Here is a 26,766-nt window from a genome sequence, read left to right as displayed (position 1 = left end):
CGGGTGGGTGCTGAATGTTCCTAATTGACAAAATAAGATTAATGCTTATGAAGAAATATAAAATCTCATCCCTTCCCCAATATCGCGCCACACCCCTACCCCTTAATTCCCTGGTTGAACTTGATGGACATATGTCTTTTTTCGACCGTACTAACTATGTAACTATGTAACATAACATGGGGGGGGTCTCCTGGCTGTTCACACAGGTGTGTCATTGCTGTACATTGACCATGCATTGCTTCTGTGGTATTGCAAAGGCAAAGACAAATGCTTCCAGCCATCCATTGCACTAATGGATTGGTCATCAGCTGGCTGTCTATGTCCCGCATCAATATAGACCAAAGTACAGAGGGTTAGGCTATGCTATTGTGCACCTACCTGATGCATCAGAAGGTGCGAGGCCCTTGCTAAATTCTGTGCACAGACTTTGAGATCTATACTTTAGACTGTATCTAAACCTGCTCCAACATGGACTGACATTCTGGCCTACTTTCAGCCGATGCGACTTGTCTGTCGCTGAACAGTCGCTTTTTATGTATTCAGCACCTATGTATAATGTTGTAAAAATGCTCTAGAAGCTAAAGTCGCAGAAATGTCACACATATTTGGCCTGCAACTTTCTGTGCGACAAATTCAGACAGGAAAAATCAGTATAAATCCTTAGAAAATTATCCCCCAGTGTCTCCATCTGCTGGCGGTATTGAATAAGCATTGCTGCACTGATGGGGTATGCATTAGACGAAAAAAAAGAAGAAAAAGAAGAATAATACGCCCAGAAAAGAGGCGAAAAGGAGAAAAACGTAAAAAAACGTGAAAAAAAAGTAAGAGGAAGAGAAGGGAAAAAAAGGTGGAAATGGGTTTAAAAGTGATTTCGGCAGAGAAATATATATATATATATATATATATATATATATATATATATATATATATACGCGCACACACACACATATATATAAACGTATTCTCCGTTGAGATATTGCAGCCGCTGCTGTGTCCAGGCCCAGGAGCCTTAGCACTGTGCTGTGATGTCACTCAATACCACTGACATCACTAGGTGTAAACAACATCTCTCCTTTGCTGTGTATGTGACTATGGAGCTGTTTGGTGATGTCGTCTATTATGGCCTTCATAGAAGCAACAGGAGATTGTTGCATCCATCTAGAACCCTCAGAACTACAGTGCTATGATGTCACTCACTTCCACAGGCCTTGCAGAGTGTAAACAACAACAACCCAGCTTTGTTGTGTATGTAACCATAGGGATTTGTGATGTCACCTAGAACCTTCACAGCAGCGACAGCTTTATGAGGAGCATCAGCACTGCTCTGCCTGAGCAGAACCATCACCGCCATAGGTTGTCAAATAACCCGGATTTAACCCACACAGGTAAGTCCAATGGGGTGCAGGCATGTCCTCTATGCTTACAGCTTCCCGTGGGTGTTGGTTTGATACCGTTTGGGGACAGCCAAGGAGGCATCTGCAGGCAACAAAGGTAGGTGTGTGCTTGTGTGTGTGTTTCCTATGCAGATCCTAAGCCCAGTGTCACATGCAAGTAGGAGGAGTAAGAAGGGTTCCTGGCAAATCCGGGTTATGGATTGCATTTAAAAAGGCCCCGTGGGAGTGCAATGGGCCCCTGTCTTGCTGCTTAGCAATAATGGTATGGGTTTAGGTTCTGCTGTGTGTACTGGTGGTTGACTGCCCCCCAGCCCAGAGTGTGCATGGAAAATTGTCTGGCAGCCTCCCTGACAGCAAGCAGTGATAGTGCCCATGAAGGGGACCTTGTTGGGCCCGCCCCTTTCACGGTTATCGCTTCTCGGCCTTTTGGCTAAGATCAAGTGTAGTATCTGTTCTTATCAGTTTAATATCTGATACGTCCCCTATCTGGGGACCATATATTAAATGGATTTTTGAGAACGGGGGCCGATTTCGAAGCTTGCTTCCGTCGCCCTATGCATTGACCCGATATGGCAGTATCTTCGGGTACAGTGCACCACCCCCTTACAGGGTTAAAAAGAAAGATTCCTACTTTCATTGCTACCTGCTTGCTGGCTAGCCAGCTAGCCAGCCCTGTGGGCCTTGCTGCTGCTGCTGCAGCCAAAAAACAAAAGGTGGTGCTGCTGCTGCTTCTGCTGCTTCTGCTTCTGCTTGTGTCTGGCCGCTGTTGGAGCGTCCAGGCACAGGACTTCTGCTGCTGCTGACTAAATGGCCTCCTTAATTGGATCATTTGAGTAGCCAGCACACCTGTGCAGGTAGGGCATGACATGATAGGCAGCTGCCTTGATAGCGGGTGGGTGCTGAATGTTCCTAATTGACAAAATAAGATTAATGCTTATGAAGAAATATAAAATCTCATCCCTTCCCCAATATCGCGCCACACCCCTACCCCTTAATTCCCTGGTTGAACTTGATGGACATATGTCTTTTTTCGACCGTACTAACTATGTAACTATGTAACATAACATGGGGGGGGTCTCCTGGCTGTTCACACAGGTGTGTCATTGCTGTACATTGACCATGCATTGCTTCTGTGGTATTGCAAAGGCAAAGACAAATGCTTCCAGCCATCCATTGCACTAATGGATTGGTCATCAGCTGGCTGTCTATGTCCCGCATCAATATAGACCAAAGTACAGAGGGTTAGGCTATGCTATTGTGCACCTACCTGATGCATCAGAAGGTGCGAGGCCCTTGCTAAATTCTGTGCACAGACTTTGAGATCTATACTTTAGACTGTATCTAAACCTGCTCCAACATGGACTGACATTCTGGCCTACTTTCAGCCGATGCGACTTGTCTGTCGCTGAACAGTCGCTTTTTATGTATTCAGCACCTATGTATAATGTTGTAAAAATGCTCTAGAAGCTAAAGTCGCAGAAATGTCACACATATTTGGCCTGCAACTTTCTGTGCGACAAATTCAGACAGGAAAAATCAGTATAAATCCTTAGAAAATTATCCCCCAGTGTCTCCATCTGCTGGCGGTATTGAATAAGCATTGCTGCACTGATGGGGTATGCATTAGACGAAAAAAAAGAAGAAAAAGAAGAATAATACGCCCAGAAAAGAGGCGAAAAGGAGAAAAACGTAAAAAAACGTGAAAAAAAAGTAAGAGGAAGAGAAGGGAAAAAAAGGTGGAAATGGGTTTAAAAGTGATTTCGGCGGAGAAATATATATATATATATATATATATATACGCGCACACACACACATATATATAAACGTATTCTCCGTTGAGATATTGCAGCCGCTGCTGTGTCCAGGCCCAGGAGCCTTAGCACTGTGCTGTGATGTCACTCAATACCACTGACATCACTAGGTGTAAACAACATCTCTCCTTTGCTGTGTATGTGACTATGGAGCTGTTTGGTGATGTCGTCTATTATGGCCTTCATAGAAGCAACAGGAGATTGTTGCATCCATCTAGAACCCTCAGAACTACAGTGCTATGATGTCACTCACTTCCACAGGCCTTGCAGAGTGTAAACAACAACAACCCAGCTTTGTTGTGTATGTAACCATAGGGATTTGTGATGTCACCTAGAACCTTCACAGCAGCGACAGCTTTATGAGGAGCATCAGCACTGCTCTGCCTGAGCAGAACCATCACCGCCATAGGTTGTCAAATAACCCGGATTTAACCCACACAGGTAAGTCCAATGGGGTGCAGGCATGTCCTCTATGCTTACAGCTTCCCGTGGGTGTTGGTTTGATACCGTTTGGGGACAGCCAAGGAGGCATCTGCAGGCAACAAAGGTAGGTGTGTGCTTGTGTGTGTGTTTCCTATGCAGATCCTAAGCCCAGTGTCACATGCAAGTAGGAGGAGTAAGAAGGGTTCCTGGCAAATCCGGGTTATGGATTGCATTTAAAAAGGCCCCGTGGGAGTGCAATGGGCCCCTGTCTTGCTGCTTAGCAATAATGGTATGGGTTTAGGTTCTGCTGTGTGTACTGGTGGTTGACTGCCCCCCAGCCCAGAGTGTGCATGGAAAATTGTCTGGCAGCCTCCCTGACAGCAAGCAGTGATAGTGCCCATGAAGGGGACCTTGTTGGGCCCGCCCCTTTCACGGTTATCGCTTCTCGGCCTTTTGGCTAAGATCAAGTGTAGTATCTGTTCTTATCAGTTTAATATCTGATACGTCCCCTATCTGGGGACCATATATTAAATGGATTTTTGAGAACGGGGGCCGATTTCGAAGCTTGCTTCCGTCGCCCTATGCATTGACCCGATATGGCAGTATCTTCGGGTACAGTGCACCACCCCCTTACAGGGTTAAAAAGAAAGATTCCTACTTTCATTGCTACCTGCTTGCTGGCTAGCCAGCTAGCCAGCCCTGTGGGCCTTGCTGCTGCTGCTGCAGCCAAAAAACAAAAGGTGGTGCTGCTGCTGCTTCTGCTGCTTCTGCTTCTGCTTGTGTCTGGCCGCTGTTGGAGCGTCCAGGCACAGGACTTCTGCTGCTGCTGACTAAATGGCCTCCTTAATTGGATCATTTGAGTAGCCAGCACACCTGTGCAGGTAGGGCATGACATGATAGGCAGCTGCCTTGATAGCGGGTGGGTGCTGAATGTTCCTAATTGACAAAATAAGATTAATGCTTATGAAGAAATATAAAATCTCATCCCTTCCCCAATATCGCGCCACACCCCTACCCCTTAATTCCCTGGTTGAACTTGATGGACATATGTCTTTTTTCGACCGTACTAACTATGTAACTATGTAACATAACATGGGGGGGGTCTCCTGGCTGTTCACACAGGTGTGTCATTGCTGTACATTGACCATGCATTGCTTCTGTGGTATTGCAAAGGCAAAGACAAATGCTTCCAGCCATCCATTGCACTAATGGATTGGTCATCAGCTGGCTGTCTATGTCCCGCATCAATATAGACCAAAGTACAGAGGGTTAGGCTATGCTATTGTGCACCTACCTGATGCATCAGAAGGTGCGAGGCCCTTGCTAAATTCTGTGCACAGACTTTGAGATCTATACTTTAGACTGTATCTAAACCTGCTCCAACATGGACTGACATTCTGGCCTACTTTCAGCCGATGCGACTTGTCTGTCGCTGAACAGTCGCTTTTTATGTATTCAGCACCTATGTATAATGTTGTAAAAATGCTCTAGAAGCTAAAGTCGCAGAAATGTCACACATATTTGGCCTGCAACTTTCTGTGCGACAAATTCAGACAGGAAAAATCAGTATAAATCCTTAGAAAATTATCCCCCAGTGTCTCCATCTGCTGGCGGTATTGAATAAGCATTGCTGCACTGATGGGGTATGCATTAGACGAAAAAAAAGAAGAAAAAGAAGAATAATACGCCCAGAAAAGAGGGGAAAAGGAGAAAAACGTAAAAAAACGTGAAAAAAAAGTAAGAGGAAGAGAAGGGAAAAAAAGGTGGAAATGGGTTTAAAAGTGATTTCGGCGGAGAAATATATATATATATATATATATATATATATATATATATATATACGCGCACACACACACATATATATAAACGTATTCTCCGTTGAGATATTGCAGCCGCTGCTGTGTCCAGGCCCAGGAGCCTTAGCACTGTGCTGTGATGTCACTCAATACCACTGACATCACTAGGTGTAAACAACATCTCTCCTTTGCTGTGTATGTGACTATGGAGCTGTTTGGTGATGTCGTCTATTATGGCCTTCATAGAAGCAACAGGAGATTGTTGCATCCATCTAGAACCCTCAGAACTACAGTGCTATGATGTCACTCACTTCCACAGGCCTTGCAGAGTGTAAACAACAACAACCCAGCTTTGTTGTGTATGTAACCATAGGGATTTGTGATGTCACCTAGAACCTTCACAGCAGCGACAGCTTTATGAGGAGCATCAGCACTGCTCTGCCTGAGCAGAACCATCACCGCCATAGGTTGTCAAATAACCCGGATTTAACCCACACAGGTAAGTCCAATGGGGTGCAGGCATGTCCTCTATGCTTACAGCTTCCCGTGGGTGTTGGTTTGATACCGTTTGGGGACAGCCAAGGAGGCATCTGCAGGCAACAAAGGTAGGTGTGTGCTTGTGTGTGTGTTTCCTATGCAGATCCTAAGCCCAGTGTCACATGCAAGTAGGAGGAGTAAGAAGGGTTCCTGGCAAATCCGGGTTATGGATTGCATTTAAAAAGGCCCCGTGGGAGTGCAATGGGCCCCTGTCTTGCTGCTTAGCAATAATGGTATGGGTTTAGGTTCTGCTGTGTGTACTGGTGGTTGACTGCCCCCCAGCCCAGAGTGTGCATGGAAAATTGTCTGGCAGCCTCCCTGACAGCAAGCAGTGATAGTGCCCATGAAGGGGACCTTGTTGGGCCCGCCCCTTTCACGGTTATCGCTTCTCGGCCTTTTGGCTAAGATCAAGTGTAGTATCTGTTCTTATCAGTTTAATATCTGATACGTCCCCTATCTGGGGACCATATATTAAATGGATTTTTGAGAACGGGGGCCGATTTCGAAGCTTGCTTCCGTCGCCCTATGCATTGACCCGATATGGCAGTATCTTCGGGTACAGTGCACCACCCCCTTACAGGGTTAAAAAGAAAGATTCCTACTTTCATTGCTACCTGCTTGCTGGCTAGCCAGCTAGCCAGCCCTGTGGGCCTTGCTGCTGCTGCTGCAGCCAAAAAACAAAAGGTGGTGCTGCTGCTGCTTCTGCTGCTTCTGCTTCTGCTTGTGTCTGGCCGCTGTTGGAGCGTCCAGGCACAGGACTTCTGCTGCTGCTGACTAAATGGCCTCCTTAATTGGATCATTTGAGTAGCCAGCACACCTGTGCAGGTAGGGCATGACATGATAGGCAGCTGCCTTGATAGCGGGTGGGTGCTGAATGTTCCTAATTGACAAAATAAGATTAATGCTTATGAAGAAATATAAAATCTCATCCCTTCCCCAATATCGCGCCACACCCCTACCCCTTAATTCCCTGGTTGAACTTGATGGACATATGTCTTTTTTCGACCGTACTAACTATGTAACTATGTAACATAACATGGGGGGGGTCTCCTGGCTGTTCACACAGGTGTGTCATTGCTGTACATTGACCATGCATTGCTTCTGTGGTATTGCAAAGGCAAAGACAAATGCTTCCAGCCATCCATTGCACTAATGGATTGGTCATCAGCTGGCTGTCTATGTCCCGCATCAATATAGACCAAAGTACAGAGGGTTAGGCTATGCTATTGTGCACCTACCTGATGCATCAGAAGGTGCGAGGCCCTTGCTAAATTCTGTGCACAGACTTTGAGATCTATACTTTAGACTGTATCTAAACCTGCTCCAACATGGACTGACATTCTGGCCTACTTTCAGCCGATGCGACTTGTCTGTCGCTGAACAGTCGCTTTTTATGTATTCAGCACCTATGTATAATGTTGTAAAAATGCTCTAGAAGCTAAAGTCGCAGAAATGTCACACATATTTGGCCTGCAACTTTCTGTGCGACAAATTCAGACAGGAAAAATCAGTATAAATCCTTAGAAAATTATCCCCCAGTGTCTCCATCTGCTGGCGGTATTGAATAAGCATTGCTGCACTGATGGGGTATGCATTAGACGAAAAAAAAGAAGAAAAAGAAGAATAATACGCCCAGAAAAGAGGCGAAAAGGAGAAAAACGTAAAAAAACGTGAAAAAAAAGTAAGAGGAAGAGAAGGGAAAAAAAGGTGGAAATGGGTTTAAAAGTGATTTCGGCGGAGAAATATATATATATATATATATATATATATATACGCGCACACACACACATATATATAAACGTATTCTCCGTTGAGATATTGCAGCCGCTGCTGTGTCCAGGCCCAGGAGCCTTAGCACTGTGCTGTGATGTCACTCAATACCACTGACATCACTAGGTGTAAACAACATCTCTCCTTTGCTGTGTATGTGACTATGGAGCTGTTTGGTGATGTCGTCTATTATGGCCTTCATAGAAGCAACAGGAGATTGTTGCATCCATCTAGAACCCTCAGAACTACAGTGCTATGATGTCACTCACTTCCACAGGCCTTGCAGAGTGTAAACAACAACAACCCAGCTTTGTTGTGTATGTAACCATAGGGATTTGTGATGTCACCTAGAACCTTCACAGCAGCGACAGCTTTATGAGGAGCATCAGCACTGCTCTGCCTGAGCAGAACCATCACCGCCATAGGTTGTCAAATAACCCGGATTTAACCCACACAGGTAAGTCCAATGGGGTGCAGGCATGTCCTCTATGCTTACAGCTTCCCGTGGGTGTTGGTTTGATACCGTTTGGGGACAGCCAAGGAGGCATCTGCAGGCAACAAAGGTAGGTGTGTGCTTGTGTGTGTGTTTCCTATGCAGATCCTAAGCCCAGTGTCACATGCAAGTAGGAGGAGTAAGAAGGGTTCCTGGCAAATCCGGGTTATGGATTGCATTTAAAAAGGCCCCGTGGGAGTGCAATGGGCCCCTGTCTTGCTGCTTAGCAATAATGGTATGGGTTTAGGTTCTGCTGTGTGTACTGGTGGTTGACTGCCCCCCAGCCCAGAGTGTGCATGGAAAATTGTCTGGCAGCCTCCCTGACAGCAAGCAGTGATAGTGCCCATGAAGGGGACCTTGTTGGGCCCGCCCCTTTCACGGTTATCGCTTCTCGGCCTTTTGGCTAAGATCAAGTGTAGTATCTGTTCTTATCAGTTTAATATCTGATACGTCCCCTATCTGGGGACCATATATTAAATGGATTTTTGAGAACGGGGGCCGATTTCGAAGCTTGCTTCCGTCGCCCTATGCATTGACCCGATATGGCAGTATCTTCGGGTACAGTGCACCACCCCCTTACAGGGTTAAAAAGAAAGATTCCTACTTTCATTGCTACCTGCTTGCTGGCTAGCCAGCTAGCCAGCCCTGTGGGCCTTGCTGCTGCTGCTGCAGCCAAAAAACAAAAGGTGGTGCTGCTGCTGCTTCTGCTGCTTCTGCTTCTGCTTGTGTCTGGCCGCTGTTGGAGCGTCCAGGCACAGGACTTCTGCTGCTGCTGACTAAATGGCCTCCTTAATTGGATCATTTGAGTAGCCAGCACACCTGTGCAGGTAGGGCATGACATGATAGGCAGCTGCCTTGATAGCGGGTGGGTGCTGAATGTTCCTAATTGACAAAATAAGATTAATGCTTATGAAGAAATATAAAATCTCATCCCTTCCCCAATATCGCGCCACACCCCTACCCCTTAATTCCCTGGTTGAACTTGATGGACATATGTCTTTTTTCGACCGTACTAACTATGTAACTATGTAACATAACATGGGGGGGGTCTCCTGGCTGTTCACACAGGTGTGTCATTGCTGTACATTGACCATGCATTGCTTCTGTGGTATTGCAAAGGCAAAGACAAATGCTTCCAGCCATCCATTGCACTAATGGATTGGTCATCAGCTGGCTGTCTATGTCCCGCATCAATATAGACCAAAGTACAGAGGGTTAGGCTATGCTATTGTGCACCTACCTGATGCATCAGAAGGTGCGAGGCCCTTGCTAAATTCTGTGCACAGACTTTGAGATCTATACTTTAGACTGTATCTAAACCTGCTCCAACATGGACTGACATTCTGGCCTACTTTCAGCCGATGCGACTTGTCTGTCGCTGAACAGTCGCTTTTTATGTATTCAGCACCTATGTATAATGTTGTAAAAATGCTCTAGAAGCTAAAGTCGCAGAAATGTCACACATATTTGGCCTGCAACTTTCTGTGCGACAAATTCAGACAGGAAAAATCAGTATAAATCCTTAGAAAATTATCCCCCAGTGTCTCCATCTGCTGGCGGTATTGAATAAGCATTGCTGCACTGATGGGGTATGCATTAGACGAAAAAAAAGAAGAAAAAGAAGAATAATACGCCCAGAAAAGAGGCGAAAAGGAGAAAAACGTAAAAAAACGTGAAAAAAAAGTAAGAGGAAGAGAAGGGAAAAAAAGGTGGAAATGGGTTTAAAAGTGATTTCGGCGGAGAAATATATATATATATATATATATATATATATATATATATATATATATATACGCGCACACACACATATATATAAACGTATTCTCCGTTGAGATATTGCAGCCGCTGCTGTGTCCAGGCCCAGGAGCCTTAGCACTGTGCTGTGATGTCACTCAATACCACTGACATCACTAGGTGTAAACAACATCTCTCCTTTGCTGTGTATGTGACTATGGAGCTGTTTGGTGATGTCGTCTATTACGGCCTTCATAGAAGCAACAGGAGATTGTTGCATCCATCTAGAACCCTCAGAACTACAGTGCTATGATGTCACTCACTTCCACAGGCCTTGCAGAGTGTAAACAACAACAACCCAGCTTTGTTGTGTATGTAACCAAAGGGATTTGTGATGTCACCTAGAACCTTCACAGCAGCGACAGCTTTATGAGGAGCATCAGCACTGCTCTGCCTGAGCAGAACCATCACCGCCATAGGTTGTCAAATAACCCGGATTTAACCCACACAGGTAAGTCCAATGGGGTGCAGGCATGTCCTCTATGCTTACAGCTTCCCGTGGGTGTTGGTTTGATACCGTTTGGGGACAGCCAAGGAGGCATCTGCAGGCAACAAAGGTAGGTGTGTGCTTGTGTGTGTGTTTCCTATGCAGATCCTAAGCCCAGTGTCACATGCAAGTAGGAGGAGTAAGAAGGGTTCCTGGCAAATCCGGGTTATGGATTGCATTTAAAAAGGCCCCGTGGGAGTGCAATGGGCCCCTGTCTTGCTGCTTAGCAATAATGGTATGGGTTTAGGTTCTGCTGTGTGTACTGGTGGTTGACTGCCCCCCAGCCCAGAGTGTGCATGGAAAATTGTCTGGCAGCCTCCCTGACAGCAAGCAGTGATAGTGCCCATGAAGGGGACCTTGTTGGGCCCGCCCCTTTCACGGTTATCGCTTCTCGGCCTTTTGGCTAAGATCAAGTGTAGTATCTGTTCTTATCAGTTTAATATCTGATACGTCCCCTATCTGGGGACCATATATTAAATGGATTTTTGAGAACGGGGGCCGATTTCGAAGCTTGCTTCCGTCGCCCTATGCATTGACCCGATATGGCAGTATCTTCGGGTACAGTGCACCACCCCCTTACAGGGTTAAAAAGAAAGATTCCTACTTTCATTGCTACCTGCTTGCTGGCTAGCCAGCTAGCCAGCCCTGTGGGCCTTGCTGCTGCTGCTGCAGCCAAAAAACAAAAGGTGGTGCTGCTGCTGCTTCTGCTGCTTCTGCTTCTGCTTGTGTCTGGCCGCTGTTGGAGCGTCCAGGCACAGGACTTCTGCTGCTGCTGACTAAATGGCCTCCTTAATTGGATCATTTGAGTAGCCAGCACACCTGTGCAGGTAGGGCATGACATGATAGGCAGCTGCCTTGATAGCGGGTGGGTGCTGAATGTTCCTAATTGACAAAATAAGATTAATGCTTATGAAGAAATATAAAATCTCATCCCTTCCCCAATATCGCGCCACACCCCTACCCCTTAATTCCCTGGTTGAACTTGATGGACATATGTCTTTTTTCGACCGTACTAACTATGTAACTATGTAACATAACATGGGGGGGGTCTCCTGGCTGTTCACACAGGTGTGTCATTGCTGTACATTGACCATGCATTGCTTCTGTGGTATTGCAAAGGCAAAGACAAATGCTTCCAGCCATCCATTGCACTAATGGATTGGTCATCAGCTGGCTGTCTATGTCCCGCATCAATATAGACCAAAGTACAGAGGGTTAGGCTATGCTATTGTGCACCTACCTGATGCATCAGAAGGTGCGAGGCCCTTGCTAAATTCTGTGCACAGACTTTGAGATCTATACTTTAGACTGTATCTAAACCTGCTCCAACATGGACTGACATTCTGGCCTACTTTCAGCCGATGCGACTTGTCTGTCGCTGAACAGTCGCTTTTTATGTATTCAGCACCTATGTATAATGTTGTAAAAATGCTCTAGAAGCTAAAGTCGCAGAAATGTCACACATATTTGGCCTGCAACTTTCTGTGCGACAAATTCAGACAGGAAAAATCAGTATAAATCCTTAGAAAATTATCCCCCAGTGTCTCCATCTGCTGGCGGTATTGAATAAGCATTGCTGCACTGATGGGGTATGCATTAGACGAAAAAAAAGAAGAAAAAGAAGAATAATACGCCCAGAAAAGAGGCGAAAAGGAGAAAAACGTAAAAAAACGTGAAAAAAAAGTAAGAGGAAGAGAAGGGAAAAAAAGGTGGAAATGGGTTTAAAAGTGATTTCGGCGGAGAAATATATATATATATATATATATATATATATATATATATATATATACGCGCACACACACACATATATATAAACGTATTCTCCGTTGAGATATTGCAGCCGCTGCTGTGTCCAGGCCCAGGAGCCTTAGCACTGTGCTGTGATGTCACTCAATACCACTGACATCACTAGGTGTAAACAACATCTCTCCTTTGCTGTGTATGTGACTATGGAGCTGTTTGGTGATGTCGTCTATTATGGCCTTCATAGAAGCAACAGGAGATTGTTGCATCCATCTAGAACCCTCAGAACTACAGTGCTATGATGTCACTCACTTCCACAGGCCTTGCAGAGTGTAAACAACAACAACCCAGCTTTGTTGTGTATGTAACCATAGGGATTTGTGATGTCACCTAGAACCTTCACAGCAGCGACAGCTTTATGAGGAGCATCAGCACTGCTCTGCCTGAGCAGAACCATCACCGCCATAGGTTGTCAAATAACCCGGATTTAACCCACACAGGTAAGTCCAATGGGGTGCAGGCATGTCCTCTATGCTTACAGCTTCCCGTGGGTGTTGGTTTGATACCGTTTGGGGACAGCCAAGGAGGCATCTGCAGGCAACAAAGGTAGGTGTGTGCTTGTGTGTGTGTTTCCTATGCAGATCCTAAGCCCAGTGTCACATGCAAGTAGGAGGAGTAAGAAGGGTTCCTGGCAAATCCGGGTTATGGATTGCATTTAAAAAGGCCCCGTGGGAGTGCAATGGGCCCCTGTCTTGCTGCTTAGCAATAATGGTATGGGTTTAGGTTCTGCTGTGTGTACTGGTGGTTGACTGCCCCCCAGCCCAGAGTGTGCATGGAAAATTGTCTGGCAGCCTCCCTGACAGCAAGCAGTGATAGTGCCCATGAAGGGGACCTTGTTGGGCCCGCCCCTTTCACGGTTATCGCTTCTCGGCCTTTTGGCTAAGATCAAGTGTAGTATCTGTTCTTATCAGTTTAATATCTGATACGTCCCCTATCTGGGGACCATATATTAAATGGATTTTTGAGAACGGGGGCCGATTTCGAAGCTTGCTTCCGTCGCCCTATGCATTGACCCGATATGGCAGTATCTTCGGGTACAGTGCACCACCCCCTTACAGGGTTAAAAAGAAAGATTCCTACTTTCATTGCTACCTGCTTGCTGGCTAGCCAGCTAGCCAGCCCTGTGGGCCTTGCTGCTGCTGCTGCAGCCAAAAAACAAAAGGTGGTGCTGCTGCTGCTTCTGCTGCTTCTGCTTCTGCTTGTGTCTGGCCGCTGTTGGAGCGTCCAGGCACAGGACTTCTGCTGCTGCTGACTAAATGGCCTCCTTAATTGGATCATTTGAGTAGCCAGCACACCTGTGCAGGTAGGGCATGACATGATAGGCAGCTGCCTTGATAGCGGGTGGGTGCTGAATGTTCCTAATTGACAAAATAAGATTAATGCTTATGAAGAAATATAAAATCTCATCCCTTCCCCAATATCGCGCCACACCCCTACCCCTTAATTCCCTGGTTGAACTTGATGGACATATGTCTTTTTTCGACCGTACTAACTATGTAACTATGTAACATAACATGGGGGGGGTCTCCTGGCTGTTCACACAGGTGTGTCATTGCTGTACATTGACCATGCATTGCTTCTGTGGTATTGCAAAGGCAAAGACAAATGCTTCCAGCCATCCATTGCACTAATGGATTGGTCATCAGCTGGCTGTCTATGTCCCGCATCAATATAGACCAAAGTACAGAGGGTTAGGCTATGCTATTGTGCACCTACCTGATGCATCAGAAGGTGCGAGGCCCTTGCTAAATTCTGTGCACAGACTTTGAGATCTATACTTTAGACTGTATCTAAACCTGCTCCAACATGGACTGACATTCTGGCCTACTTTCAGCCGATGCGACTTGTCTGTCGCTGAACAGTCGCTTTTTATGTATTCAGCACCTATGTATAATGTTGTAAAAATGCTCTAGAAGCTAAAGTCGCAGAAATGTCACACATATTTGGCCTGCAACTTTCTGTGCGACAAATTCAGACAGGAAAAATCAGTATAAATCCTTAGAAAATTATCCCCCAGTGTCTCCATCTGCTGGCGGTATTGAATAAGCATTGCTGCACTGATGGGGTATGCATTAGACGAAAAAAAAGAAGAAAAAGAAGAATAATACGCCCAGAAAAGAGGCGAAAAGGAGAAAAACGTAAAAAAACGTGAAAAAAAAGTAAGAGGAAGAGAAGGGAAAAAAAGGTGGAAATGGGTTTAAAAGTGATTTCGGCGGAGAATATATATATATATATATATATATATATATATATATATATATATACGCGCACACACACACATATATATAAACGTATTCTCCGTTGAGATATTGCAGCCGCTGCTGTGTCCAGGCCCAGGAGCCTTAGCACTGTGCTGTGATGTCACTCAATACCACTGACATCACTAGGTGTAAACAACATCTCTCCTTTGCTGTGTATGTGACTATGGAGCTGTTTGGTGATGTCGTCTATTATGGCCTTCATAGAAGCAACAGGAGATTGTTGCATCCATCTAGAACCCTCAGAACTACAGTGCTATGATGTCACTCACTTCCACAGGCCTTGCAGAGTGTAAACAACAACAACCCAGCTTTGTTGTGTATGTAACCATAGGGATTTGTGATGTCACCTAGAACCTTCACAGCAGCGACAGCTTTATGAGGAGCATCAGCACTGCTCTGCCTGAGCAGAACCATCACCGCCATAGGTTGTCAAATAACCCGGATTTAACCCACACAGGTAAGTCCAATGGGGTGCAGGCATGTCCTCTATGCTTACAGCTTCCCGTGGGTGTTGGTTTGATACCGTTTGGGGACAGCCAAGGAGGCATCTGCAGGCAACAAAGGTAGGTGTGTGCTTGTGTGTGTGTTTCCTATGCAGATCCTAAGCCCAGTGTCACATGCAAGTAGGAGGAGTAAGAAGGGTTCCTGGCAAATCCGGGTTATGGATTGCATTTAAAAAGGCCCCGTGGGAGTGCAATGGGCCCCTGTCTTGCTGCTTAGCAATAATGGTATGGGTTTAGGTTCTGCTGTGTGTACTGGTGGTTGACTGCCCCCCAGCCCAGAGTGTGCATGGAAAATTGTCTGGCAGCCTCCCTGACAGCAAGCAGTGATAGTGCCCATGAAGGGGACCTTGTTGGGCCCGCCCCTTTCACGGTTATCGCTTCTCGGCCTTTTGGCTAAGATCAAGTGTAGTATCTGTTCTTATCAGTTTAATATCTGATACGTCCCCTATCTGGGGACCATATATTAAATGGATTTTTGAGAACGGGGGCCGATTTCGAAGCTTGCTTCCGTCGCCCTATGCATTGACCCGATATGGCAGTATCTTCGGGTACAGTGCACCACCCCCTTACAGGGTTAAAAAGAAAGATTCCTACTTTCATTGCTACCTGCTTGCTGGCTAGCCAGCTAGCCAGCCCTGTGGGCCTTGCTGCTGCTGCTGCAGCCAAAAAACAAAAGGTGGTGCTTCTGCTGCTTCTGCTTCTGCTTGTGTCTGGCCGCTGTTGGAGCGTCCAGGCACAGGACTTCTGCTGCTGCTGACTAAATGGCCTCCTTAATTGGATCATTTGAGTAGCCAGCACACCTGTGCAGGTAGGGCATGACATGATAGGCAGCTGCCTTGATAGCGGGTGGGTGCTGAATGTTCCTAATTGACAAAATAAGATTAATGCTTATGAAGAAATATAAAATCTCATCCCTTCCCCAATATCGCGCCACACCCCTACCCCTTAATTCCCTGGTTGAACTTGATGGACATATGTCTTTTTTCGACCGTACTAACTATGTAACTATGTAACATAACATGGGGGGGGTCTCCTGGCTGTTCACACAGGTGTGTCATTGCTGTACATTGACCATGCATTGCTTCTGTGGTATTGCAAAGGCAAAGACAAATGCTTCCAGCCATCCATTGCACTAATGGATTGGTCATCAGCTGGCTGTCTATGTCCCGCATCAATATAGACCAAAGTACAGAGGGTTAGGCTATGCTATTGTGCACCTACCTGATGCATCAGAAGGTGCGAGGCCCTTGCTAAATTCTGTGCACAGACTTTGAGATCTATACTTTAGACTGTATCTAAACCTGCTCCAACATGGACTGACATTCTGGCCTACTTACTTTCAGCCGATGCGACTTGTCTGTCGCTGAACAGTCGCTTTTTATGTATTCAGCACCTATGTATAATGTTGTAAAAATGCTCTAGAAGCTAAAGTCGCAGAAATGTCACACATATTTGGCCTGCAACTTTCTGTGCGACAAATTCAGACAGGAAAAATCAGTATAAATCCTTAGAAAATTATCCCCCAGTGTCTCCATCTGCTGGCGGTATTGAATAAGCATTGCTGCACTGATGGGGTATGCATTAGACGAAAAAAAAGAAGAAAAAGAAGAATAATACGCCCAGAAAAGAGGCGAAAAGGAGAAAAACGTAAAAAAACGTGAAAAAAAAGTAAGAGGAAGAGAAGGGAAAAAAAGGTGGAAATGGGTTTAAAAGTGATTTCGGCGGAGAAATATATATATATATATATATATATATATATATATATATATACGCGCACACACACACATATATATAAACGTATTCTCCGTTGAGATATTGCAGCCGCTGCTGTGTCCAGGCCCAGGAGCCTTAGCACTGTGCTGTGATGTCACTCAATACCACTGACATCACTAGGTGTAAACAACATCTCTCCTTTGCTGTGTATGTGACTATGGAGCTGTTTGGTGATGTCGTCTATTATGGCCTTCATAGAAGCAACAGGAGATTGTTGCATCCATCTAGAACCCTCAGAACTACAGTGCTATGATGTCACTCACTTCCACAGGCCTTGCAGAGTGTAAACAACAACAACCCAGCTTTGTTGTGTATGTAACCATAGGGATTTGTGATGTCACCTAGAACCTTCACAGCAGCGACAGCTTTATGAGGAGCATCAGCACTGCTCTGCCTGAGCAGAACCATCACCGCCATAGGTTGTCAAATAACCCGGATTTAACCCACACAGGTAAGTCCAATGGGGTGCAGGCATGTCCTCTATGCTTACAGCTTCCCGTGGGTGTTGGTTTGATACCGTTTGGGGACAGCCAAGGAGGCATCTGCAGGCAACAAAGGTAGGTGTGTGCTTGTGTGTGTGTTTCCTATGCAGATCCTAAGCCCAGTGTCACATGCAAGTAGGAGGAGTAAGAAGGGTTCCTGGCAAATCCGGGTTATGGATTGCATTTAAAAAGGCCCCGTGGGAGTGCAATGGGCCCCTGTCTTGCTGCTTAGCAATAATGGTATGGGTTTAGGTTCTGCTGTGTGTACTGGTGGTTGACTGCCCCCCAGCCCAGAGTGTGCATGGAAAATTGTCTGGCAGCCTCCCTGACAGCAAGCAGTGATAGTGCCCATGAAGGGGACCTTGTTGGGCCCGCCCCTTTCACGGTTATCGCTTCTCGGCCTTTTGGCTAAGATCAAGTGTAGTATCTGTTCTTATCAGTTTAATATCTGATACGTCCCCTATCTGGGGACCATATATTAAATGGATTTTTGAGAACGGGGGCCGATTTCGAAGCTTGCTTCCGTCGCCCTATGCATTGACCCGATATGGCAGTATCTTCGGGTACAGTGCACCACCCCCTTACAGGGTTAAAAAGAAAGATTCCTACTTTCATTGCTACCTGCTTGCTGGCTAGCCAGCTAGCCAGCCCTGTGGGCCTTGCTGCTGCTGCTGCAGCCAAAAAACAAAAGGTGGTGCTGCTGCTGCTTCTGCTGCTTCTGCTTCTGCTTGTGTCTGGCCGCTGTTGGAGCGTCCAGGCACAGGACTTCTGCTGCTGCTGACTAAATGGCCTCCTTAATTGGATCATTTGAGTAGCCAGCACACCTGTGCAGGTAGGGCATGACATGATAGGCAGCTGCCTTGATAGCGGGTGGGTGCTGAATGTTCCTAATTGACAAAATAAGATTAATGCTTATGAAGAAATATAAAATCTCATCCCTTCCCCAATATCGCGCCACACCCCTACCCCTTAATTCCCTGGTTGAACTTGATGGACATATGTCTTTTTTCGACCGTACTAACTATGTAACTATGTAACATAACATGGGGGGGGGTCTCCTGGCTGTTCACACAGGTGTGTCATTGCTGTACATTGACCATGCATTGCTTCTGTGGTATTGCAAAGGCAAAGACAAATGCTTCCAGCCATCCATTGCACTAATGGATTGGTCATCAGCTGGCTGTCTATGTCCCGCATCAATATAGACCAAAGTACAGAGGGTTAGGCTATGCTATTGTGCACCTACCTGATGCATCAGAAGGTGCGAGGCCCTTGCTAAATTCTGTGCACAGACTTTGAGATCTATACTTTAGACTGTATCTAAACCTGCTCCAACATGGACTGACATTCTGGCCTACTTTCAGCCGATGCGACTTGTCTGTCGCTGAACAGTCGCTTTTTATGTATTCAGCACCTATGTATAATGTTGTAAAAATGCTCTAGAAGCTAAAGTCGCAGAAATGTCACACATATTTGGCCTGCAACTTTCTGTGCGACAAATTCAGACAGGAAAAATCAGTATAAATCCTTAGAAAATTATCCCCCAGTGTCTCCATCTGCTGGCGGTATTGAATAAGCATTGCTGCACTGATGGGGTATGCATTAGACGAAAAAAAAGAAGAAAAAGAAGAATAATACGCCCAGAAAAGAGGCGAAAAGGAGAAAAACGTAAAAAAACGTGAAAAAAAAGTAAGAGGAAGAGAAGGGAAAAAAAGGTGGAAATGGGTTTAAAAGTGATTTCGGCGGAGATATATATATATATATATATATATATATATATATATACGCGCACACACACACATATATATAAACGTATTCTCCGTTGAGATATTGCAGCCGCTGCTGTGTCCAGGCCCAGGAGCCTTAGCACTGTGCTGTGATGTCACTCAATACCACTGACATCACTAGGTGTAAACAACATCTCTCCTTTGCTGTGTATGTGACTATGGAGCTGTTTGGTGATGTCGTCTATTATGGCCTTCATAGAAGCAACAGGAGATTGTTGCATCCATCTAGAACCCTCAGAACTACAGTGCTATGATGTCACTCACTTCCACAGGCCTTGCAGAGTGTAAACAACAACAACCCAGCTTTGTTGTGTATGTAACCATAGGGATTTGTGATGTCACCTAGAACCTTCACAGCAGCGACAGCTTTATGAGGAGCATCAGCACTGCTCTGCCTGAGCAGAACCATCACCGCCATAGGTTGTCAAATAACCCGGATTTAACCCACACAGGTAAGTCCAATGGGGTGCAGGCATGTCCTCTATGCTTACAGCTTCCCGTGGGTGTTGGTTTGATACCGTTTGGGGACAGCCAAGGAGGCATCTGCAGGCAACAAAGGTAGGTGTGTGCTTGTGTGTGTGTTTCCTATGCAGATCCTAAGCCCAGTGTCACATGCAAGTAGGAGGAGTAAGAAGGGTTCCTGGCAAATCCGGGTTATGGATTGCATTTAAAAAGGCCCCGTGGGAGTGCAATGGGCCCCTGTCTTGCTGCTTAGCAATAATGGTATGGGTTTAGGTTCTGCTGTGTGTACTGGTGGTTGACTGCCCCCCAGCCCAGAGTGTGCATGGAAAATTGTCTGGCAGCCTCCCTGACAGCAAGCAGTGATAGTGCCCATGAAGGGGACCTTGTTGGGCCCGCCCCTTTCACGGTTATTGCTTCTCGGCCTTTTGGCTAAGATCAAGTGTAGTATCTGTTCTTATCAGTTTAATATCTGATACGTCCCCTATCTGGGGACCATATATTAAATGGATTTTTGAGAACGGGGGCCGATTTCGAAGCTTGCTTCCGTCGCCCTATGCATTGACCCGATATGGCAGTATCTTCGGGTACAGTGCACCACCCCCTTACAGGGTTAAAAAGAAAGATTCCTACTTTCATTGCTACCTGCTTGCTGGCTAGCCAGCTAGCCAGCCCTGTGGGCCTTGCTGCTGCTGCTGCAGCCAAAAAACAAAAGGTGGTGCTGCTGCTGCTTCTGCTGCTTCTGCTTCTGCTTGTGTCTGGCCGCTGTTGGAGCGTCCAGGCACAGGACTTCTGCTGCTGCTGACTAAATGGCCTCCTTAATTGGATCATTTGAGTAGCCAGCACACCTGTGCAGGTAGGGCATGACATGATAGGCAGCTGCCTTGATAGCGGGTGGGTGCTGAATGTTCCTAATTGACAAAATAAGATTAATGCTTATGAAGAAATATAAAATCTCATCCCTTCCCCAATATCGCGCCACACCCCTACCCCTTAATTCCCTGGTTGAACTTGATGGACATATGTCTTTTTTCGACCGTACTAACTATGTAACTATGTAACATAACATGGGGGGGGGTCTCCTGGCTGTTCACACAGGTGTGTCATTGCTGTACATTGACCATGCATTGCTTCTGTGGTATTGCAAAGGCAAAGACAAATGCTTCCAGCCATCCATTGCACTAATGGATTGGTCATCAGCTGGCTGTCTATGTCCCGCATCAATATAGACCAAAGTACAGAGGGTTAGGCTATGCTATTGTGCACCTACCTGATGCATCAGAAGGTGCGAGGCCCTTGCTAAATTCTGTGCACAGACTTTGAGATCTATACTTTAGACTGTATCTAAACCTGCTCCAACATGGACTGACATTCTGGCCTACTTTCAGCCGATGCGACTTGTCTGTCGCTGAACAGTCGCTTTTTATGTATTCAGCACCTATGTATAATGTTGTAAAAATGCTCTAGAAGCTAAAGTCGCAGAAATGTCACACATATTTGGCCTGCAACTTTCTGTGCGACAAATTCAGACAGGAAAAATCAGTATAAATCCTTAGAAAATTATCCCCCAGTGTCTCCATCTGCTGGCGGTATTGAATAAGCATTGCTGCACTGATGGGGTATGCATTAGACGAAAAAAAAGAAGAAAAAGAAGAATAATACGCCCAGAAAAGAGGCGAAAAGGAGAAAAACGTAAAAAAACGTGAAAAAAAAGTAAGAGGAAGAGAAGGGAAAAAAAGGTGGAAATGGGTTTAAAAGTGATTTCGGCGGAGAAATATATATATATATATATATATATATATATATATATATACGCGCACACACACACATATATATAAACGTATTCTCCGTTGAGATATTGCAGCCGCTGCTGTGTCCAGGCCCAGGAGCCTTAGCACTGTGCTGTGATGTCACTCAATACCACTGACATCACTAGGTGTAAACAACATCTCTCCTTTGCTGTGTATGTGACTATGGAGCTGTTTGGTGATGTCGTCTATTATGGCCTTCATAGAAGCAACAGGAGATTGTTGCATCCATCTAGAACCCTCAGAACTACAGTGCTATGATGTCACTCACTTCCACAGGCCTTGCAGAGTGTAAACAACAACAACCCAGCTTTGTTGTGTATGTAACCATAGGGATTTGTGATGTCACCTAGAACCTTCACAGCAGCGACAGCTTTATGAGGAGCATCAGCACTGCTCTGCCTGAGCAGAACCATCACCGCCATAGGTTGTCAAATAACCCGGATTTAACCCACACAGGTAAGTCCAATGGGGTGCAGGCATGTCCTCTATGCTTACAGCTTCCCGTGGGTGTTGGTTTGATACCGTTTGGGGACAGCCAAGGAGGCATCTGCAGGCAACAAAGGTAGGTGTGTGCTTGTGTGTGTGTTTCCTATGCAGATCCTAAGCCCAGTGTCACATGCAAGTAGGAGGAGTAAGAAGGGTTCCTGGCAAATCCGGGTTATGGATTGCATTTAAAAAGGCCCCGTGGGAGTGCAATGGGCCCCTGTCTTGCTGCTTAGCAATAATGGTATGGGTTTAGGTTCTGCTGTGTGTACTGGTGGTTGACTGCCCCCCAGCCCAGAGTGTGCATGGAAAATTGTCTGGCAGCCTCCCTGACAGCAAGCAGTGATAGTGCCCATGAAGGGGACCTTGTTGGGCCCGCCCCTTTCACGGTTATTGCTTCTCGGCCTTTTGGCTAAGATCAAGTGTAGTATCTGTTCTTATCAGTTTAATATCTGATACGTCCCCTATCTGGGGACCATATATTAAATGGATTTTTGAGAACGGGGGCCGATTTCGAAGCTTGCTTCCGTCGCCCTATGCATTGACCCGATATGGCAGTATCTTCGGGTACAGTGCACCACCCCCTTACAGGGTTAAAAAGAAAGATTCCTACTTTCATTGCTACCTGCTTGCTGGCTAGCCAGCTAGCCAGCCCTGTGGGCCTTGCTGCTGCTGCTGCAGCCAAAAAACAAAAGGTGGTGCTGCTGCTGCTTCTGCTGCTTCTGCTTCTGCTTGTGTCTGGCCGCTGTTGGAGCGTCCAGGCACAGGACTTCTGCTGCTGCTGACTAAATGGCCTCCTTAATTGGATCATTTGAGTAGCCAGCACACCTGTGCAGGTAGGGCATGACATGATAGGCAGCTGCCTTGATAGCGGGTGGGTGCTGAATGTTCCTAATTGACAAAATAAGATTAATGCTTATGAAGAAATATAAAATCTCATCCCTTCCCCAATATCGCGCCACACCCCTACCCCTTAATTCCCTGGTTGAACTTGATGGACATATGTCTTTTTTCGACCGTACTAACTATGTAACTATGTAACATAACATGGGGGGGGGTCTCCTGGCTGTTCACACAGGTGTGTCATTGCTGTACATTGACCATGCATTGCTTCTGTGGTATTGCAAAGGCAAAGACAAATGCTTCCAGCCATCCATTGCACTAATGGATTGGTCATCAGCTGGCTGTCTATGTCCCGCATCAATATAGACCAAAGTACAGAGGGTTAGGCTATGCTATTGTGCACCTACCTGATGCATCAGAAGGTGCGAGGCCCTTGCTAAATTCTGTGCACAGACTTTGAGATCTATACTTTAGACTGTATCTAAACCTGCTCCAACATGGACTGACATTCTGGCCTACTTTCAGCCGATGCGACTTGTCTGTCGCTGAACAGTCGCTTTTTATGTATTCAGCACCTATGTATAATGTTGTAAAAATGCTCTAGAAGCTAAAGTCGCAGAAATGTCACACATATTTGGCCTGCAACTTTCTGTGCGACAAATTCAGACAGGAAAAATCAGTATAAATCCTTAGAAAATTATCCCCCAGTGTCTCCATCTGCTGGCGGTATTGAATAAGCATTGCTGCACTGATGGGGTATGCATTAGACGAAAAAAAAGAAGAAAAAGAAGAATAATACGCCCAGAAAAGAGGCGAAAAGGAGAAAAACGTAAAAAAACGTGAAAAAAAAGTAAGAGGAAGAGAAGGGAAAAAAAGGTGGAAATGGGTTTAAAAGTGATTTCGGCGGAGAAATATATATATATATATATATATATATATATATATATATATATATATACGCGCACACACACACATATATATAAACGTATTCTCCGTTGAGATATTGCAGCCGCTGCTGTGTCCAGGCCCAGGAGCCTTAGCACTGTGCTGTGATGTCACTCAATACCACTGACATCACTAGGTGTAAACAACATCTCTCCTTTGCTGTGTATGTGACTATGGAGCTGTTTGGTGATGTCGTCTATTATGGCCTTCATAGAAGCAACAGGAGATTGTTGCATCCATCTAGAACCCTCAGAACTACAGTGCTATGATGTCACTCACTTCCACAGGCCTTGCAGAGTGTAAACAACAACAACCCAGCTTTGTTGTGTATGTAACCATAGGGATTTGTGATGTCACCTAGAACCTTCACAGCAGCGACAGCTTTATGAGGAGCATCAGCACTGCTCTGCCTGAGCAGAACCATCACCGCCATAGGTTGTCAAATAACCCGGATTTAACCCACACAGGTAAGTCCAATGGGGTGCAGGCATGTCCTCTATGCTTACAGCTTCCCGTGGGTGTTGGTTTGATACCGTTTGGGGACAGCCAAGGAGGCATCTGCAGGCAACAAAGGTAGGTGTGTGCTTGTGTGTGTGTTTCCTATGCAGATCCTAAGCCCAGTGTCACATGCAAGTAGGAGGAGTAAGAAGGGTTCCTGGCAAATCCGGGTTATGGATTGCATTTAAAAAGGCCCCGTGGGAGTGCAATGGGCCCCTGTCTTGCTGCTTAGCAATAATGGTATGGGTTTAGGTTCTGCTGTGTGTACTGGTGGTTGACTGCCCCCCAGCCCAGAGTGTGCATGGAAAATTGTCTGGCAGCCTCCCTGACAGCAAGCAGTGATAGTGCCCATGAAGGGGACCTTGTTGGGCCCGCCCCTTTCACGGTTATCGCTTCTCGGCCTTTTGGCTAAGATCAAGTGTAGTATCTGTTCTTATCAGTTTAATATCTGATACGTCCCCTATCTGGGGACCATATATTAAATGGATTTTTGAGAACGGGGGCCGATTTCGAAGCTTGCTTCCGTCGCCCTATGCATTGACCCGATATGGCAGTATCTTCGGGTACAGTGCACCACCCCCTTACAGGGTTAAAAAGAAAGATTCCTACTTTCATTGCTACCTGCTTGCTGGCTAGCCAGCTAGCCAGCCCTGTGGGCCTTGCTGCTGCTGCTGCAGCCAAAAAACAAAAGGTGGTGCTGCTGCTGCTTCTGCTGCTTCTGCTTCTGCTTGTGTCTGGCCGCTGTTGGAGCGTCCAGGCACAGGACTTCTGCTGCTGCTGACTAAATGGCCTCCTTAATTGGATCATTTGAGTAGCCAGCACACCTGTGCAGGTAGGGCATGACATGATAGGCAGCTGCCTTGATAGCGGGTGGGTGCTGAATGTTCCTAATTGACAAAATAAGATTAATGCTTATGAAGAAATATAAAATCTCATCCCTTCCCCAATATCGCGCCACACCCCTACCCCTTAATTCCCTGGTTGAACTTGATGGACATATGTCTTTTTTCGACCGTACTAACTATGTAACTATGTAACATAACATGGGGGGGGTCTCCTGGCTGTTCACACAGGTGTGTCATTGCTGTACATTGACCATGCATTGCTTCTGTGGTATTGCAAAGGCAAAGACAAATGCTTCCAGCCATCCATTGCACTAATGGATTGGTCATCAGCTGGCTGTCTATGTCCCGCATCAATATAGACCAAAGTACAGAGGGTTAGGCTATGCTATTGTGCACCTACCTGATGCATCAGAAGGTGCGAGGCCCTTGCTAAATTCTGTGCACAGACTTTGAGATCTATACTTTAGACTGTATCTAAACCTGCTCCAACATGGACTGACATTCTGGCCTACTTTCAGCCGATGCGACTTGTCTGTCGCTGAACAGTCGCTTTTTATGTATTCAGCACCTATGTATAATGTTGTAAAAATGCTCTAGAAGCTAAAGTCGCAGAAATGTCACACATATTTGGCCTGCAACTTTCTGTGCGACAAATTCAGACAGGAAAAATCAGTATAAATCCTTAGAAAATTATCCCCCAGTGTCTCCATCTGCTGGCGGTATTGAATAAGCATTGCTGCACTGATGGGGTATGCATTAGACGAAAAAAAAGAAGAAAAAGAAGAATAATACGCCCAGAAAAGAGGCGAAAAGGAGAAAAACGTAAAAAAACGTGAAAAAAAAGTAAGAGGAAGAGAAGGGAAAAAAAGGTGGAAATGGGTTTAAAAGTGATTTCGGCGGAGAAATATATATATATATATATATATATATATATATATATATATATATATATATATATATACGCGCACACACACACATATATATAAACGTATTCTCCGTTGAGATATTGCAGCCGCTGCTGTGTCCAGGCCCAGGAGCCTTAGCACTGTGCTGTGATGTCACTCAATACCACTGACATCACTAGGTGTAAACAACATCTCTCCTTTGCTGTGTATGTGACTATGGAGCTGTTTGGTGATGTCGTCTATTATGGCCTTCATAGAAGCAACAGGAGATTGTTGCATCCATCTAGAACCCTCAGAACTACAGTGCTATGATGTCACTCACTTCCACAGGCCTTGCAGAGTGTAAACAACAACAACCCAGCTTTGTTGTGTATGTAACCATAGGGATTTGTGATGTCACCTAGAACCTTCACAGCAGCGACAGCTTTATGAGGAGCATCAGCACTGCTCTGCCTGAGCAGAACCATCACCGCCATAGGTTGTCAAATAACCCGGATTTAACCCACACAGGTAAGTCCAATGGGGTGCAGGCATGTCCTCTATGCTTACAGCTTCCCGTGGGTGTTGGTTTGATACCGTTTGGGGACAGCCAAGGAGGCATCTGCAGGCAACAAAGGTAGGTGTGTGCTTGTGTGTGTGTTTCCTATGCAGATCCTAAGCCCAGTGTCACATGCAAGTAGGAGGAGTAAGAAGGGTTCCTGGCAAATCCGGGTTATGGATTGCATTTAAAAAGGCCCTGTGGGAGTGCAATGGGCCCCTGTCTTGCTGCTTAGCAATAATGGTATGGGTTTAGGTTCTGCTGTGTGTACTGGTGGTTGACTGCCCCCCAGCCCAGAGTGTGCATGGAAAATTGTCTGGCAGCC

The 26,766-nt window shown here is 45.8% G+C and overlaps 11 non-coding genes across 11 annotated transcripts; all 11 read left to right on the top strand.

Moving 5' to 3' along the window:
• The first annotated feature begins 1,804 nt into the window (after nt 1-1,804).
• On the top strand, nt 1,805-1,995 carry LOC130331063 (U2 spliceosomal RNA). The gene has a single exon (XR_008874032.1). It is a non-coding gene; the product is annotated as a U2 spliceosomal RNA (small nuclear RNA).
• A 2,070-nt stretch (nt 1,996-4,065) lies between these two features.
• LOC130331061 (U2 spliceosomal RNA) lies at nt 4,066-4,256 on the top strand. The gene has a single exon (XR_008874031.1). It is a non-coding gene; the product is annotated as a U2 spliceosomal RNA (small nuclear RNA).
• A 2,086-nt stretch (nt 4,257-6,342) lies between these two features.
• LOC130331060 (U2 spliceosomal RNA) lies at nt 6,343-6,533 on the top strand. Its single transcript, XR_008874030.1, has one exon. It is a non-coding gene; the product is annotated as a U2 spliceosomal RNA (small nuclear RNA).
• Nucleotides 6,534-8,607: 2,074 nt separating this feature from the next.
• Nucleotides 8,608-8,798, top strand: LOC130331059 (U2 spliceosomal RNA). The gene has a single exon (XR_008874029.1). It is a non-coding gene; the product is annotated as a U2 spliceosomal RNA (small nuclear RNA).
• A 2,090-nt stretch (nt 8,799-10,888) lies between these two features.
• On the top strand, nt 10,889-11,079 carry LOC130331058 (U2 spliceosomal RNA). Its single transcript, XR_008874028.1, has one exon. It is a non-coding gene; the product is annotated as a U2 spliceosomal RNA (small nuclear RNA).
• Nucleotides 11,080-13,167: 2,088 nt separating this feature from the next.
• LOC130331057 (U2 spliceosomal RNA) lies at nt 13,168-13,358 on the top strand. The gene has a single exon (XR_008874027.1). It is a non-coding gene; the product is annotated as a U2 spliceosomal RNA (small nuclear RNA).
• Nucleotides 13,359-15,445: 2,087 nt separating this feature from the next.
• LOC130331055 (U2 spliceosomal RNA) lies at nt 15,446-15,636 on the top strand. The gene has a single exon (XR_008874026.1). It is a non-coding gene; the product is annotated as a U2 spliceosomal RNA (small nuclear RNA).
• Nucleotides 15,637-17,715: 2,079 nt separating this feature from the next.
• LOC130331053 (U2 spliceosomal RNA) lies at nt 17,716-17,906 on the top strand. The gene has a single exon (XR_008874024.1). It is a non-coding gene; the product is annotated as a U2 spliceosomal RNA (small nuclear RNA).
• A 2,079-nt stretch (nt 17,907-19,985) lies between these two features.
• On the top strand, nt 19,986-20,176 carry LOC130331113 (U2 spliceosomal RNA). The gene has a single exon (XR_008874079.1). It is a non-coding gene; the product is annotated as a U2 spliceosomal RNA (small nuclear RNA).
• A 2,083-nt stretch (nt 20,177-22,259) lies between these two features.
• LOC130331112 (U2 spliceosomal RNA) lies at nt 22,260-22,450 on the top strand. Its single transcript, XR_008874078.1, has one exon. It is a non-coding gene; the product is annotated as a U2 spliceosomal RNA (small nuclear RNA).
• A 2,091-nt stretch (nt 22,451-24,541) lies between these two features.
• LOC130331052 (U2 spliceosomal RNA) lies at nt 24,542-24,732 on the top strand. Its single transcript, XR_008874023.1, has one exon. It is a non-coding gene; the product is annotated as a U2 spliceosomal RNA (small nuclear RNA).
• Nucleotides 24,733-26,766: the final 2,034 nt, after the last annotated feature.

The sequence above is a fragment of the Hyla sarda genome, unplaced genomic scaffold (genome assembly GCF_029499605.1).
Source record: "Hyla sarda isolate aHylSar1 unplaced genomic scaffold, aHylSar1.hap1 scaffold_346, whole genome shotgun sequence".
Lineage (NCBI taxonomy): Eukaryota > Metazoa > Chordata > Amphibia > Anura > Hylidae > Hyla > Hyla sarda.
The sequence above is the reverse complement of the archived record's forward strand: the minus strand, read 5'-3'. Positions and strand labels throughout refer to the sequence as shown.